The sequence below is a fragment of the Meles meles genome, chromosome 18 (assembly GCF_922984935.1).
Source record: "Meles meles chromosome 18, mMelMel3.1 paternal haplotype, whole genome shotgun sequence".
NCBI classification, from domain to species: domain Eukaryota; kingdom Metazoa; phylum Chordata; class Mammalia; order Carnivora; family Mustelidae; genus Meles; species Meles meles.
In genome coordinates, this window is record NC_060083.1 from 40,846,724 (window position 1) to 40,863,852 (window position 17,129).

Below are 17,129 nucleotides of genomic sequence, written 5' to 3' on the forward strand. Positions count from 1 at the left end.
GTTTGGCCCGAGACCATTCATTTGAATGCACATAACCTCGGGGCGCCTAGGCAGCTCAGTGGGTTGAGTGACTGACTCTTGATTTCAGCTCAGGTCATGATCTCCGGGTCGCGAGATTGAGCCCCACGTCGAGCTCACAGTCTCCAGATCGTGAGATCGAGCCCCACGTCGATCTCCACGCTGGGCATGGTGCCTATTTGGGATTCTCTCTCCCTCTCCGCCTGCCTCTACTACCCTCCCTCCCCTACCCACTAAATACAAACATACATAATACATATATGCATACACATATGCTCGAGCTCCGTGAATGCCCACAGCTACCCACTTGCCTGGACTGAACATCCTGTGTCCTCTCTCTTGCTTAGTCCTCACATCCTGTCCATTCTGTCTCAGATTTCTCAGCTCTGGCTCCTTCTCTGGATTGCCCCTGGTTTAGGCTGGGCCTTTAGCAATGCTTGCCTGGATTATCGCCTTGAGGTCCCCTGGGGCACTTCTGTTCTGATGCTGACTTTTAGGGTGATATATGTTAAAAGAGGAGGGAGGCTGTTTCAAATAACTCCATTGCTTCCGAGTACCTAGAGGACAACCTACACTCTTCAACCAGGCTGAAAACTGTGCGGACCCCGTCCCCCTCTGGCGTAGAGGGCAGATCCCCACGCCCAGCATCCGTGGTCAGGTCTCCTCCCACCCCGGACTGATGAGTGTCTAAGGAGAGGTGGGAGTGGGGTGCAGGGTTAGAAAGGACCAGAGAACAAGTTCTGCTCCCCACCAACCCCCCCAAACCAAAGCTGAGTCCAAATCCCAGCTCCATGTGGTCTCAGTTACGTGCTTTCCCCTTCAGTTCATTTGGCTTCTCTCCTGTCCGAGGAGCATGTATGGGAAGTGGTCCAAGCTCCCGATTTCATCAGCTGTCCCTTAGCCCCTCACCCTGTCCCGCTAAAGCGACAGGCCCCCAGGCCCTGCTCTGGTTTGATGGAGGTGCCCAGAGCAGGTCACACTTTCTCCAGGTGGGGGTGTGTGGCAGGAACAGTGGGGGACCCCTGAGCTATGGCAGCCCTTCCAATCCTACTCCTTTTCTCCCCTCCCCCCATTTCCAGTTTATTTCTGGAGGGTGTGAAAGTTAAAACAAATACACTCATCCTGACACCACGTACCAGAGAGAACCTCAACCCGTTCCCCAAAAAAGCCAACGCAGGGGCACACACTGAGGTTTCTTAAATACATGGTCCGCTGCCCTCCTCCCCACCCTTTCCACTCTGGGCAACACACACCTGCCCGGCCAGCACACATTCCACTTGCACGTATTTTAAGAACTAGAGTTTCCAACAGACCAAATTCCAAAGTTATTTTTCAACTTCTTTGGCCGCCGGAATCAGGTCCTCTGTGGCCTGATCAGCATCCTCCCCGGCCCCGGGTGCCAACTCACTGGCAGGAAGACGGTCAGATTGGTTTTGCTCCTGGGAGGGCCTTCCCTGCCGAGGACTGTCGTCTTCTTAGAAATCCCCTCCCTCTGGCCCAAGTTTGGTAGGTCCCCACTGACAGGGCGCTCGGGCCAGACTGAGGGGAGTCTGAAGCTCAGGCCCTCGGCTGTGCTTCATGGACAGTCTGTGCAGAGCCCACAGCAGCTTTGGGTACAGAGGACAGAGGCTGCCTTTCAGCCTCCGGGAAGACAGGTGTGGGGGTGCTCCGGTCTGGTCTGAAGAGGGAATGGTGGACCCCATTCTCAAGCGTATCTCAGTCTTGTCTGGTGACACATGGGAGCACGGCTCACCGCTGGGCTTGGGGCAGCCCCCCACAGACCTGGACCCTCAGCCTTGGTTGGAGGATATGGTGGTCCTTAGGCAAAGGGGAGGAGATGGTGCCGCATCTCAGCTTGGGAAAGGTGAGAGGCAGAATGTACCTGGTCTATAAATCCAGGGACCTAGTTCCCTGGGGGAGTAAGGGTCAGAGCTTGAGAAGCAGGGAAACACTGGGGCCCAGCAAGGCGGCAGAGGGAGAGGGAGGCGGACAGGAGGCATCGGTCCTCACCTCACCCACTTTGGGCCCTCCGACCCCAACCTCTTCATCCAGAGAGAGATAAAAATGGTCTTTTTATTTTTTTTAAGATTTATTTATTTGTTTATTTGAAAGAGAGAGATCACAAGTAGATAGAGAGGCAGGCAGAGAGAGAGAGAGGGAAGCAGGCTCCCTGCTGAGCAGAGAGCCCGATGCGGGACTCGATCCCAGGACCCTGAGATCATGACCTGAGCCAAAGGCAGCGGCTCAACCCACAGAGCCACCCAGGCGCCCCAAAAATGGTCTTTTTAAATTTAGCTATTGAAAAGCTGATGGCAACGCCTGGATCGCCAGGGGCAAAAAGGCCAAGAATACTTATAACCTTCAAATTTCCCCGATCTTCTGAATAAAGGGTGGTTTTGGGTGTGGGCATATGTGTTTATAATAAAGCAGAGAAGCGGAAGACTGCTGAGCCAGCCGGGGAGCTAGGTGTCAAAGATAAGCACAGCCAGACATTAAAGGGGTGAAAACAGATTTTATTCGGTAACCACTGACAGTGGGGGGAAGAGCTGAGCTTCTTTTGACCTGCGCAGAGGCAACAGGGTGTTTCGAGGGAGGAGGGAGAGGCAAGAGGGGGGCCCAGAAGTCAGAGAAGTGAAAAATGAAAGGCTTGGCCAGGCTAAATGCAATTAGGCCAGGGTTGCCTGCTAGCTGGCGTTGATCAAAGTCCAGATTCTATCCTCCCACAGAGACCGGGAGACAGGCCCTGTCCTTCCCGAGGATCGCATTTCAAAGGAATGGCTTTCAGGTCCTTGAGAAAGACACTCCTTGCAGGAGATACAGGTGTACCTCAAAGGGACAGAGGAAGGAGTCATAATTGTAAGCCCTTTTAGGGAAATGCTCTAAGAAAGGCAAATGGGGGGGGCGGCTATCAGCAGGTGTTTTCCAGAGCAAACACTAAATTCTTCTGACAGGTACTTTAAAGAGGGGCTGGGGTCATCCTAGGGACATTTGAGGGACCCAGCCCCATGCTTCTAGAAGCTGTGCTAGAGTTTGGTGCACAGGGCTCAATGCATTTATTATATGCTGGGTTCTGTTGTTCCCATGGGCACCTCACATCCCTTCCTTGAGATCAGGGTGAGGGCCTGGTCCCGCTGAAGCTGGAGTGGGTGTTCATGGTGGAAGGAAGCCAACAGGCCAGCACTAGCCTCCCTGCTTCGCCTGAGGGCATGTGTCTGAGATGGATGGTGTGGGGTCTCCCTCCCCCACACCGTGCAGCAGAAGAAAGGCAAGCCATGGGAGCAGTGGTGGGCACAGCTCCTGACCGACGCCATGATACAAAATCCTCAGTGTTGGGCATCTGGGTGGCTCAGTTGTTAAGCGTCCACCTTCAGTTCAGGTCATGATCCCAAGGTCCTGGAATCGAGCCCCACATCGGGCTCTCTGCTTCTCCCTCTCCCACTCCTCTTGCCTGTGTTCCCTCTCTCACTGTGTCTCTCTCTGTTGAATAAATAAGTAAATCTTTTTAAAATCCTCCGTGTGCAGAAAGGACTCCCTCTTACACACTAGGGAGCTGGAAGCGTCTTCAGCAACCGCAGGTAAGTCCCAACCATCGTCACTTTGCCCCATGATACCAGGCCCCTGAGGATGCTGTGTCCTCCTGGTTCCTAATATGAGGGGCCTCTCAAAATGCCGGGTGGGTCGGGTCATGGGAAAGGTGTAGGTGAAAGAGGAAATCGGGAGGTCAGGCAGGAGCAGGAAAGGGAGGGAATGGGGCTGAGAGTTGACTTCTGTGCACCCAGGACCAAGATGGTGAAATTCTTCAAGCATCCTCAAGAGGGCGCCTGGGTGTCTTGAAAGGACCAATTCGGGCACAACCTGAGCTCACCCAGCAGAAGGCTGTACCCGCTGTCGGCTCAGAGCATAGGCCCCCCAAGAATCTGGCAGTGGCCGGGCGCACGGGTCAGCAGTGATAAATGACAGTGTAGACGCCGTCCTGCCCACATTCCCGCAGACTGCTGGTGCACTTGAACACTGGTCTCCTAGGCTTTTCGGAGAACACAGGGTCAGGAAACCCCTTCTTTAGGAGACCCAGGTGTCCCCAACCACTCCTAGTAACTGCCTAGGTGGGCTGGGGGGAGTGGTCAGACCCCTTTTGCTTCCTCCCTGCCAGGTAACTGCCGGCGGAGGACCGCTGGTGCAGGACACACACACGCACACACATACACACACACACAGAGAGCCATGAAGAAGGGAACTTTCCCCTGGGTCTCCACTAACACCCGTCCTGCTCCTGCAGCTCCCAGAACTATCACACACTGGAGCGGGAACCATGACTGTACTTCATGGGACTAGGATCTGAGGGGCTGAGGGAATGAGCTATGGACCCCTCACAGATAACATTCTGGGTACCTGGGACTCTGGAATTCCTAATCAGCTTCTAGATCTTTCCCAGGTACACCCTGTCAAGGATGGACTGTGCCCACCACTGCGTTTACCCCCTTCTAATGCATGACAGATGTGGGGGTCAGCCATTAGCCGAGGGCCCATTCTCCCTACACTGGCGAGGATCTCAAGGGAGTGTGAGAATCCTAAATTCCAACTAGCCTTTTCCGGTCATAACGAAATTATATTCTGTGAAGGCTGGAAGATAGAACATATTTTAAGCTGTTAGCTCTGTTTGTCATCTTTAAGTATTTAGTATATGATTTATGGGCCCATGTTCTACTCCCGTCCTGGGCCATCCAAATGTTAAGGACAGGCCTGCGTAGTGCTCCTGAAGGGTATGGCGGGGTGAGTCCCCTTGTGGCCTCCTGGAAGGGATGAGATTTGGGATGAGATTGGGGACAAGAAGGAAGCTGGGCCAGGGCCAGCTTGTCTGGTGTGGGAAGACGACTCACAAAGGACCCCTGGAGAGAGCTAGCGAAGGCAGGAGGTCTCATTGGCTCTGTCTCGCTTCTCTGTCCTTTAGCATGGCATTCAGGCACAGGGTAGGCTCTCTCCTCCTAGCTGGGCCACCAGAGGCCACCACACTTCCCTTCTGCCACCTGCCAGGCAGGGTGGGCAGGGAAGAGCACTGGACTAAGAGCCAGGAGACCTGAGTTCAGGGCCTGGCTCTGCAGTTTCTTCCCTTCCCATTTCCCTTTTGCAGAGTGAGCATAATCACAACAGCCCAGCTCCTTCTTGGATTTTTCTCTCCTTTGTCAAAGGAGACCGTGGGACTCAGCGTTGTCCCAGCAGAGGAGCACCAGGCAACCGTGGCTTGTGTCACCACTGGCTCTGGGGCCCCCACTCCCAGAGCCCCACCACCACCCCCTTGCAGCGGCAGGTGCTCCCTGAGAGAGGGGAGCAGAGTTCAGAGTGGGGGTGCGCAGACGCCAGTCGCTGCCCTAAGTTTCCCAATACTTTTGCCAAGAAAAGATGCAAAGCATCTCCTCCAAATGGTGAGGGGGTTCACACATTGGTCAAGGGAGAGGGGGCACCAACTCTGTGGTGCCCTCACTGTCAGTCTCTGAGACAGAACGCAGCAACCTTCTGTCCGTGAGCTGACGGATCCCCTCCCCAGTTAGGGAGCCCCCGGGGCCGTCGGAGCTGCTGTCCCCCCACCTCACAGGACCGGGAAACCTGCCCCAAACCGGCCACACAGTCCTCAAGGCCGGGATGTCCGGGCGGACAAAGGGGAAGGTTGAGGGGGCAGAAATGGGCAGGTGCTCCCGGGCATCCCCTTGAACGCGCGCGCTGGCATGAACACCGGGTGGCGGCGGCCGGCGGGTGGCCGGGGCGCGTTCTGGACGCCGGCATCGCGGGAGCCAGGGGGAACCAGAGCCGCGCCGCCCAGCCCGGCGATCTGCTGCAGCCGGCACGGTGGCCGCGAGGCGGAGCCCGAGGACTGGAGACGCCCGAGTGCGGGCCTCCGCCGCGCGGAGGGAGCGGGCGCGCCGCGTCCTCGGTTGCCTCTGGCGCAGGGCAGCAGTCGCCCCGGTTGCCCCGGAGCAGCCGGGCCGCAGGGCTGCGGGGCTGCGGCGCTCGGGACCCGCCGGGTAGCGGGGCAGCCGTCCTTGGACCCCGTGGTCCGCGGCGGGGAAGCCAGGCTGCGACGCGGGACGGAGGGCGCCGGTAGCCCCGACTCCCGGGCGGGACCGAGGTGGCCGGAGGCTCCGCGCGCACGAAGGCGGGTCCCCTCCCCGACACCCGTACACGGGGACCGCGTCCCTCAGCCGGCACGCCGGGCAGCGAGAGCTGGCCCACGGCACTGCCATCTGGACGGCCTCCCCGGGCACAACACCCTCTACTCCTCGCCCCCTCCTCCATCTCAGTGGGTTTGGGGTGTGTCGGGGATGACTCTCTGAAGAAGAGTGTCCTGGCTCTGGGGAGGATGGAAAAGGGGGGAGCACGGGGCCGAAGAGCTGCAAGGGGCGAGAACAAGAGGCGTGGAGGCGGGATGTCTGAAGGCAGAATAATTTAGGGCCCCGTGTCTGGAAAGGAGGTGGTGACCAAGTTCTCTTTCTAGGTTGCCGGTTTCTCTTTGTAGTTCTTTTCTTTTCTTTTTTCCTTCCTTTCTCTTCTCTTTTTTTCTTTTATTTTTCTTGTGACTATTACAAAAGTTTATTGAAACAAAAAAGTTCTGTAGAAAATGCACATGACCTGATTTTTATGTTGTAGTGAAACAGGTGTTATGGAGAGGGGAGCATGTGGAAGGAGTTGATTTTTCTGCTGAATACACTCATGGTTTACATTCCGTTCAAGGCTTCTAACGTGGTAAGACTATTTCTTCGTATTCCCACCATTCCAATATTATTCTGCTGCTCGCTAGCTCCCATCTCCCCACACTCATCTGGCACGGGATTCATAAAGGTATCAAACCCCGACACCATTCAATGGCAATGATAATTTCTTGTCCATAAATGTTTTCAACTCGGGAAGGGGAGTTTGGTTCATGGTGTTTATTTGGGAGCCCAAAGATGTCGCCAAAGGGAATTCATGGCGTCCCTCACGGTCTCCTTGTATTTCTTAAAAGGACTGCATAGGGGTTCCTGGGTGGTGCCCAGTGGGTTAAGTATCTGACTCTCGATTTCCGTGGAGGTCATGATCTCAGGGAGCTCGGGCTGGGTTCGGAGGTGGGGGGCTTCGCCTTGAGTGGGGAATCTGCTTGAGATTCTCTCTCTCCCTCTGCCCCTCCCCCTGCCCCCAGGCCCACGTTATAAATAGATAGGTGGATAAATAAATAAATAAATAAATAAAATCTTTAAAAAAAAAACAAAACTCTGACAACATAGCACGAGGGTTTTTTTTTGTTTGTTTGTTTTACCACTTCTCACCCCTGTTAAAAATAATGCATGTTCATTGTTGGACAATCAGAAAATAACGAAAAAGAGAAAAGCAAAAATACAAATAGCTCACCATCTCATATCCCAGGGACTATCTTTCTTTCTTTCTCTCTCTTTTTTTAAAAGATTTTATTTATTTATTTGACAGAGAGAGAGAGAGAGCGCGCACACAGCACAACCAGGGGGAGGAGCAGAGGGAGGAAGAGAAGCAGACTCCCCACCGAGCGGAAGCCCACTGTGTTTGCTCCATCCCATGACCCCAGGATCATGATCCCAGCCAAAGGCAGACCCTTAACCTACTGAACCACCCAAGCACCCTATCTTTTTCCCTTTTAAAGGTTTTAAATTTTTTTCTATTTTTTCTTTCTTTATTTTTTTAAAGATTTGTTTTTTAAGTACTCTCTATACCCCACGGGAGCTTGAACCCACAACACCGATATCAAGAGTCACGGACTTCACCAGCCAGCCAGACGCCCCCAGGGACTTTGAATTGTTAGCATTTTCTGCTCTAAATATTACACGATCACACCATACATGGTTTTCCATCCTAGTCTTCAAAAGGATTTTTAAAGTATGTGGAGTATTCCATTGGAGAATAAGAGGCTTGGATTTATAACCTTTAAAATATATCCTAGTAATATGGTAATAAAGTCCTTGAATCTTTGTCCTCGTCTGACTTTTTAGGCTAAATTACTAAAAATTGAATTATTAGATCTAATTCAGTGGTTTCAAGCTTGGCTGCACATTCCATTGCTCTGGGGAGTTTTACAAAAGGCCATGGGAGGGGTCTGGGCCTTGTGTGGGGTTTTGTTTTGTTTTGTTTTTTAATTTTTTGAGTAAGCAAGCTCACCTCCCGGACATCAAGAGTCACATGCTCTCCTGACAGCCGCCCAGGTGCCCCTGGGTCTTACTCTTTTGAAACTGTTCCTTCCCCAGGAGATTCCCATGTGCAGCCCCAGTGTGCAGAGCAGGGATTTATGGGGAGAAACATTTATCTTAGTTTACTGGTATCCTCAAAGAAATATGTACTTCTAGAAAAATATTCAAACAGAAAGGAAGGAATTAAAGGTCTCAGACATGAGGGGCGCCTGGGTGGCTCAGTGGGTTAAAGCCTCTGCCTTCGGCTCAGGTCATGATCTCAGGGTCCTGGGATCGAGCCCCATGTCAGGCTCTCTGCTCAGTGGGGAGCCTGCTTCCTCCTCTCTCTCTCTGTCTGCCTCTCTGCCTACTTGTGATCTGTTAAATAAATAAATAAAATCTTTCAAAAAAAAAAGGTCTCAGACATGGTAACCTCAGACAAGATAACCAACCAACCCACTTTCTCTCCTACTCCTGGGGGGGGCCCATTAGTTGTTTGGGGCTGGTGACCCTGCCTTTTCATGTGTGTATAAATATATGTGTATGTTCAAAAACAAATATGCATATGATGGGGACGTGGCAGATCAGGCAAATAACAGCACCCCCTTGTACAAACAAATAAAATAATATCTACTCATTATAAAAACAAATCAAACAATATAGTAGTATAATATAAGAGTATACTCCAAAAAAAAATAGGTTCAGACAACTGGCAACCTGAGTCCAGTACCACTGAAACTAAACTGCAGTTCCCACCATTATCAGCATTGCATTTTGAACGCTGGGTTTTGTGAAAAGATGGAATGAAGGGGACCCACAAATGTTTTGGAGAGAGTGGCAAAGAGCAAACCATCCCGCTTCCTGCATAAGCTAGCACTCAGCTAGTGCTATAAACCGAATGTTTGGGGCGCCTGGGTGGCTCAGTGGGTTAAAGCCTCTGCCTTCAGCTTGGGTCCTAATCCTGGGGTCCTGGGATTGGGCCCCACATTGGGGTCTCTGCTCAGCGGGGAGCCTGCTTCTTCCTCTCACTCTGCCTGCGTCTCTGCCTACTTGTGATCTCTCTCTCTCTCTGTGTTAAATAAAGAAATAAAATCTTTTTATAAAATAAAATAAACTGAATGTTTGTGCCCCCTCTCACCAAAACTCATATGTTGAAATCCAATCCCCAGTGTGATGGGATTAGGAAGTGGGGGGACGCCAGGCTGGTTCCGTTGGTGGAGAATGCAACTCTTGAGTTCAAGCCCCACGTTGGGTGTAGAGATTACTTTAAAAAAAAAAAAAAAAAAAAGGAGGGGCACCTGGGTGGCTCAGTGGGTTAATCCTCTGCCTTCGGCTCAGGTCATGATCCCAGGGTCCTGGGATCGAACCCCACATCGGGCTCCCTGCTCAGCAGGGAACCTGCTTCCCCCTCTCTCTCTGCCTGCCTCTCTGCCTGCTTGTGACACCTCTCTCTCTCTCTCTCTCTCTCTCTGTCAAATAAATTAAAAAAAAAAAAGCAAGTGTGGCCTTTGAGAGGTAATTAGGTCATGAGGGTAGAGTCCTCATAAATGGGATTAGTGCCCGTATAAAAGAAACCCCAGAGAGTTGGCTTGCCCCTTCCCCTAGTGAGAGCACCCCGCAAGATGGCGGTCCGTGAACCAGGAAGTGGGCTCTCACCAGACAGCAAGTCTGCTGCTGCCTTGACCCTGGATTTCCGAGCAACGGGTGAGAACTAAACTTCTGTGGTTGATAACCCACCCAGTCTATGGTGCTCTGTTATGGCACCTGAAGGACTGAGCCGAGGTGGTGGCACTGTCGTCCTTACTCACCAAGCCCATCCACACCTGGTTCCCTCTCGGTTCCTAGACTCCACATTCACTGATGGGACCAAGCCTCCCTCTGAAACCCTTTGCTTGCTAGTCCCTCTCTTTCCTGCTGCCCTCCAACCTTGGATCTTCCCACAGTCTGCTCCTGCACGTGGAGCACGAGTGTATGATAATTATATTTCAACTAATATTGTTGAAATAAATTCATTTGACAAAGAAAAAGTCTGGGCGTATATTCCATCTGTGGTCGTTATCTGAAAACCACTCCATACACATTTTAAAAATAACTTTATAATTTCTATTGTTATTTATTTTTTCATTTGTTTCGTGGTTGGACACTAAGTTGTTGCTATTAAAACCAATACTGCAGGGGTGCCTGTGTGCTCAGTGGGTTAAAGCCTCTGCCTTCAGCTCAGGTCATGATCCCAGCGTCCTGAGATCGAGCCCCACATCGGGCTCTCTGCTCAGCAGGGAGCCTGCTTCCCCCTCTCTGCCTGTCTCTCTGCCTACTTGTGATCTCTGTCTGTCAAATAAATAAATAAGATCCTTAAAAAAAAAAACCAATACTGCAATAAATGTTCCTTGTTTGTGTGTTTTTTTTTTAAGATTTTATTTATTTATTTGACAGAGAGATAGAGAGCTCAAGTAGGCAGAGCAGCAGGCAGAGGGAGAGAGAGAAGCAGGGTTTCCACTGAGCAGGAGCCTGATGCAGGACTCGATCCCAAGACCCTGGGATCATGATCCAAGCCAAAGGCAGCTGCTTAACCAACTGAGCCACCCAGGTGCCCTGGTTTGTGCTTTTATATGGGATGGTTTCAGACCCAGGTGCCAGAGTCAAAGGGCACTTCTCTCCATGAGTGAGTGAATCCAGGGGGTGAAGCTCCAAAGCCTGAGGGCCCGGGCAGGAGTGAGCGCTGCTCAAGACAACAGCAAAACTCTCCATTGTCACCCCCAACCCCGCACCCCTCTGACCCCCAGCCTTGTAGAATTCAAGCTGCTTCCCTATTGCCTGCCAGCCTTACCCTACTCAGACTCAGAGGCATTAACAACGCTGACAATTAGTACATCGCAGCAATTAAAGTAACATTCGTAAAGCTTTAGTAATGCCTGAAACTGTTCCTGTGGAATATAAAATTTTACATCAGTATGACCACAGCAAGGAAAAAGGAATGCACTAAATAGAAAGAAATTATCTTAGAAGGCAGCATTCGTCATGGTTTTCGGTGGCAGAAACATGAAGGATTATTTTGTCCTCCTTGCATTTCCACATTTTTCTGTGCATGAAGAGGATCAGGTTATTTTTAAAATCATGGCATAAATGAAAAGTTGGTGGGCGTTTTTATAACGGAGGCTTCAGGTGATAACAACCGAAGCCACAGATCAGTATCGGCATCACCAAGACTGGAACAACCTGACGTTACGTGCCTTCCGGGGACATGAGATGTGGAGTACTTAGCATCGCCACTTAGCACCCCTGAAAGGTCCAATAGGAACCTTAAACCTGAATCTAATCAGGACTTTAGACCTAACTTTGTGTTCATAGGAAATACTAAGGATAAAGGAATAAGTTCAGTACCATCACAAAGGCACAAAACAGACAAATCTGGAATGTTGTACGGGATAACTGGGCTGGTTTCTTCAACAAGGTAATAGTATGAAGAAGGGTGAGAGCAAGGAATACTCTAGATTAAGGGAGTGTGGACTTGGGGTGCCTGGCTGACTCACCAAAGGAAAACAAGACGCTTGATCTCAGGGTTGTGAGTTTGAGCCCCATGTTGGGTGTAGAGATTACTTAAATAAGTAAACAAATACATAAATAAATAAACTTAAAAAAAAAAGAATATCCAGGGGTGCCTGGAAGGCTCAGTTTTTAAGCGCCTGCCTTCCGCTCAGGTCATGATCCCAGGGTCCTGGGATCGAGCCCCACATCGGGCTCCCTGCGCAGTGAAGTCTGCTTCTCCCTCTCCCACTCCCCCTGCTTGTGCTCTCTCTCTCTCTCTCCCTTGCTGCATCTCTCTCTGTGTCAAATAAATAAATAAAATCTTAAAAAAAAAAGAATATCCATCACCTCCAGATAAATCTTAAAAAAATAAAATAAAAGCCTGTGGACTCAGGGTGCTTGGGGTGGCTCAGTTGATTAAGGGTCTGACTTTGGCTCAGGTCATGATCCCAGGGTCCTGGGATTCAGCCCTGATTCAGGCTCCCTGCTCAGCGGGGAGTCTGCTTGGCCCTCTCCCTCTGCCCCTCTCGGTGCCCCCATCCCCACCGCATGATCTCTCTCTCTCTCTCTCAAAAAAAAAAGCGTGTGGACTTAACCAGATCCAGATTCAAATGAGCAAACTGTATAAAAAGACATTCTTGGAACACTTGGAAAATCTGGAAAGCAATGGACTAGATGTCAGACAACACCAGAGAATTATTATTATTATTATTATTTTAGGCATCATAATGGCAGTGTGGGTTTTTTTTAAAACATTCTTTTTTTTTAAGATTTTATTTATTCATCTGACAGACAGAGATCACAAGTAGGCAGAGAGGCAGGCAAAGAGAGAGGAAGGGAAGCAGGCTCCCTGCTGAGCAGAGAGCCTGATGCGGGGCTCAATCCCAGAACCCTGGGATCCTGACCTGAGCGGAAGGCAGAGGTTTTAACTCACTGAGCCACCCAAGGGCCCCGGCAGTGTAGTTTTGAAAAAAATCTATATGTTAGAAATGTAGAGTCGAAGAAATGTGAATTCTGGAGTTTCAAACACTTAATAACAAAGAATACATTAAGCAAGTGTGCCCAAAACTTGATAATTGCTAATTTTGAGGGACGAGAATTTGGAATTTCCTTGTATTCCCTCTCTACATTGTCCGTTTTATATTTTCATAGTAAAATTAATAATTTACACAACAGGTGAGGGTCACAAAAAGCTGGTGGGTTTCTGGGGGTAAAATTTCCAGGGAGAGCATCTTGCATGATGCAAACAAATGGCTTGTTTTCAAGTTGCTCCGATGAAAGTCCTCCAACGGTCCCAGCAGTAAAAACAAGAATAACGATACCAAAGGAGCAATTTGGATCAAATAGTTTCATAAAATGAGAGATCGACAAAGTAGTATTCCTAAATTCTATGATATATCTTATTATTCCATATAATGCCTTTCAATAGAAAAGTGTAGTAAAACTAACAATAAAGATTATGAAAGTACTTTCAAAATGCATAAGGAGGGGCACTTGGGTGGCTCAGTGGTTAAGCGCCTGCCTTCAGCTCAGGTCATGATCCCAGCGTCCTGGGATCCAGCCCCACATCGGGCTCCCTGCTCAGCAGGAGCCTGCTTCTTCCTCTCCCACTCCCCCAATGCTTGTGTTCCCTCTCTTGCTGAGTCTCTCTGTCAAATAAATAAATAAAATCTTTAAAACATAAATAAATAAAATAAAATTCATATGGAGGCGCGCTTGGGTGGCTCAGTCGTTAAAGGTCTGCCTTCAGCTCAGGTCATGATCCCAGCGTCCTGGGATCGAGCCCCGCATGGAGCCCCGCATCTGGCTCCCTCCTGGGGTGGCGGGCAGCCTGCTTCTCCCTCTCCCACTTGCCCTGCTTGTGTTCCCTCTCTCGCTGTGTCTCTGTCACGTAAATAAATAAAATCTTTAAAAATAAATAAATAAATAATAAAATGCAAGTCAGGTAGACTACCGGCTGAGCTTGGGTGCATACTTTTTCTCCCAGCCAAAGCACCAGCAAATGAAATGAAATACATTTAGTTGAAGTATAATTATCATGCTGTAAAGTTTACCCTTTATAGAGTGCGGTTCTATGACTTTTGACAAATACATACAACGGGGAGACCACCACCACAACCACCTCCCAGAATTCTCTTGGTGTTGCCAACTCCTCCCCCACCCCCAGCCCCCCACAATCACTGATAGGTTTGCCTAGTCCCCTAGTCCTGAATGGCCTACACGTGGGATGATGCAATACATAGCTTTTCAGCCTGGCTTCTTTCGCTTAACCATAATGCATTTGAGATTCTCACGATAGTACGTATCCACAGTTCACTTGCTTGTGTCACTGGGGAGTTTCCCCTTGTAAGGATGTGCCATAATTTATCTGTTCACCAGCTGAAGGACATTTGGCTTATTTCCAGTTCTTGGCAATTATGAATGAAGCCACAACAGACATCCTTGTACAGATTTTTTTTTTTTAAAGATTTTGTTTATTTATTTGACAGACAGAGATCACAAGTAGGCAGAGAGGCAGGCAGAGAGATAGAGGAAGGGAAGCAGGCTCTCCACTGAGCAGAGAGCCCGATGCGGGGCTCGATCCCAGGATGCTGGGATCATGACCTGAGCCGAAGGCAGGGGCTTTAACCCACTGAGCCACCCAGGTGCCCCCTTGTACAGATTTTTGTGTGAACTTGAGTTTCCTCTTCACTTGGATAAATACCGAAGAGGGGAGGGGCGCCTGGGTGCTCTGTTGGTGGAAGCATCCGACACTTGATTTCATCTTGGAGTCATGAGATCGAGCCCTGCGTCTGCTCTGCCCTGGGCATGGAGCCTGCTTGAGATCGTCTCTCTCCCTCTCCCTCTGCCGCTCCCCACACCTCTCTCTTAAAAAAAGAATTAGGGGTGCTTGGGTGGCTCAGTGGGTTAAGCCTCTGCCTTTGGCTGGGGTCATGGTCTCAGGGTCCTGGAATCAAGCCCAGCATCGGGCTCTCTGCTCAGCAGGGCATCCTGCTTTCCCCTCTCTCTCTCTGCCTGCCTCTCTGCCTGTTTGTGATCTCTCTCTGTCAAATAAACAAATAAAATCTTTTAAAATAAATAAATAACTAAATAAATATATGTATGTATACATGTGTATGTGTGTATATATATTCATATATATATATTGAGGAGTGAAATTGCTGAACCTCATGCTAGGTGTACGCTTAACTTTACGAAAAAACTGTTAAGTGCATGTTTAACTTTATTAGAAACTGCCAAACTGTTTCCCAGAGTGGCTGCCCCATTTCGCATGGTGAGATCTGTAACTGCTCTACATCCTCATCCACAGTGGTCATAGTCAAGAATTTGGTTTTTATGTTTTTAGCTTTTTTTTTTTTTGAGATTTTTATTTATTTGTCAGAGAGAGAGAATGAGAGGGGGTTGGGGGGGAAGGGAAGAGGGAGATGCAGCCTGGGCTTTTGGCAATCCTTGCCTGGATTATGGCCTTAAAGTTCCCCTTAAATCACTTCTGTTCTAATGCTGACTTTTAGGGTCATATTTGTTTTATTTTTTTAAAGATTTCATTTATTTATTTGACAGAGAAAGCACGAGCGAGTGGGAAGGAGGGGCAAAGGGAGAGGAAGAAGCAGGCGTCCTGTTTTTAGCTACTTTAATAGACCTAGTGGCATCTCATTGTGGCTTTAGTTTGCATTTCACTAAAGAGCAATATCTTAGGATTTTTTCATGTGCTTGTTTACCATGAAAAAATCTCCTTTGGGGAAGAAACCGTTGGAGTCTTTTGCCCATTTATTATTGGGTTGTTTTTTTTTTCTTATTATTGAGTTTTAAGACTTCTTGATATATTCTAGGTCCAAATCCTTTATTGGATACATATTTTGCAAATATTGTCTCCCAGACTAAGGCTTGTCCTTTTCTTCTCTTGAGAGTGTTATCTGAACAGTGTAAGGTTTTTTTTTTTTTAAGATTTTATTTATTCATTTGAAAGAGAGAGCCCAAGCAGGGGGAGCCCTACACGGCGAGGGAGAAGCAGACTCCCCACTGAGCAGGGAGCCCGATGTGAGGCTTGATCCCAGGACCTGGGGACGGTGATCTGAGCAGAAGACAGATGCTTAACCCACTGAGCCACCCAGGCTCCCCCAGTGTAAGTTTTTAAGTTCAACGGAATCCAGTTTTTTCTCTGATGGATCATGCTTTTGGTGTGGTGCTTAATAGATTTCTGCCTAACCTAAAATCAAAAATATTGTCTCCTGTGTTTTCTTCTAGACATTTTTATAGTTTAACACTTGGGTCTGTGATCCATTTTGGATTAATCTTTATACTAAATGCTATTTAGAAGGATTAAAAATAAGGAAAAATGAATCTTATTGTCATTTGAATTTTTATGATTTCCACCACACTTCATTTTTTTTTAGGTGGAGCCAAATTTCTGTCTGTTTTTCACATCCACAGCATTGTTTTTAAAAGACATTTACAGACATTACAGACATTAAAGATGAACATAGTAATTGAGATGGGAGACAGGATCCATGACATTTTGGAAGCTGAAAACCAACAGTCAGTGATAGCCAACCCAAGAAAGCTGCCTGTGGACCTGGCAGGGGGAAAAGCCTGGGGTGACCCTGATTTTTACATGGTTCCCCAAAGGCTCTGGCATGGAAGGTGCCAGGTACTTCTGGAAATGGGGGGAAAGGGAAGATTGGAAAAAATGGGGAGGGAGGATTATTTAAGAGAATATTTAAGAAACAGTTACACCCCCTGGGCGCCTGCAGGGCTCGGTCAGTTAAGCGTCTGATTTCAGCCCAAGTCATAGTTCTGGGGTCCTGGGATGGAGCCCCACATCAGGCTCTCCTCTCAGCAGGGAGTATGCTTCTCCCTCTGCCCCTTGCCCCCTGCTTGTGTGCTTGCTCTCTCTCTCTCTCTCTCTCTCTAGCAAAGATAAATAAAATCTTGTTTTTTTAAGATTTTATTTATTTATTTGACAGAGATCACAAGTAGAGGGGGTGGAAGCAGGCTCCCCACCAAGCAAAGAGCCCGATGCGGGGCTCGACCCCAGGACCCCAAGACCACGACCTGAGCCGAACGCAGAGGCTCAACTCACTGAGCCACCCAGGCACCCCTAAATAAAATCTTTTTTTTTTAAAGATTTTATTTATTTATTTGACAGACAGAAATCACAAGCAGGCAGAGAGGCAGGCTGAGAGAGGAAGGGAAGCAGGCTCTCTGCAGAGCAGAGAGCCCGATGCGGGGCTCGATCCCAGGACCCTGAGATCATGACCTGAGCCGAAAGCAGCGGCTTAACCCACTGAGCCACCCAGGCGCCCCCTAAATAAAATCTAAAAAAAAAAAAACCCAAAACCAGCTATATCCTCAGATTCTCTTCACACTCAACACGGCTTCCCTTCCAATTCCCCAAAGAAAACTGAGGAGAGATTAGAATAAATG

At 49.1% G+C, this 17,129-nt stretch overlaps 1 pseudogene; it reads right to left on the minus strand.

Annotated features, from left to right (window-relative positions):
• Positions 1-6,725: 6,725 nt before the first annotated feature.
• LOC123930150 lies at positions 6,726-6,933 on the minus strand (annotated as a pseudogene).
• Between the last annotated feature and the right edge of the window lie 10,196 nt (positions 6,934-17,129).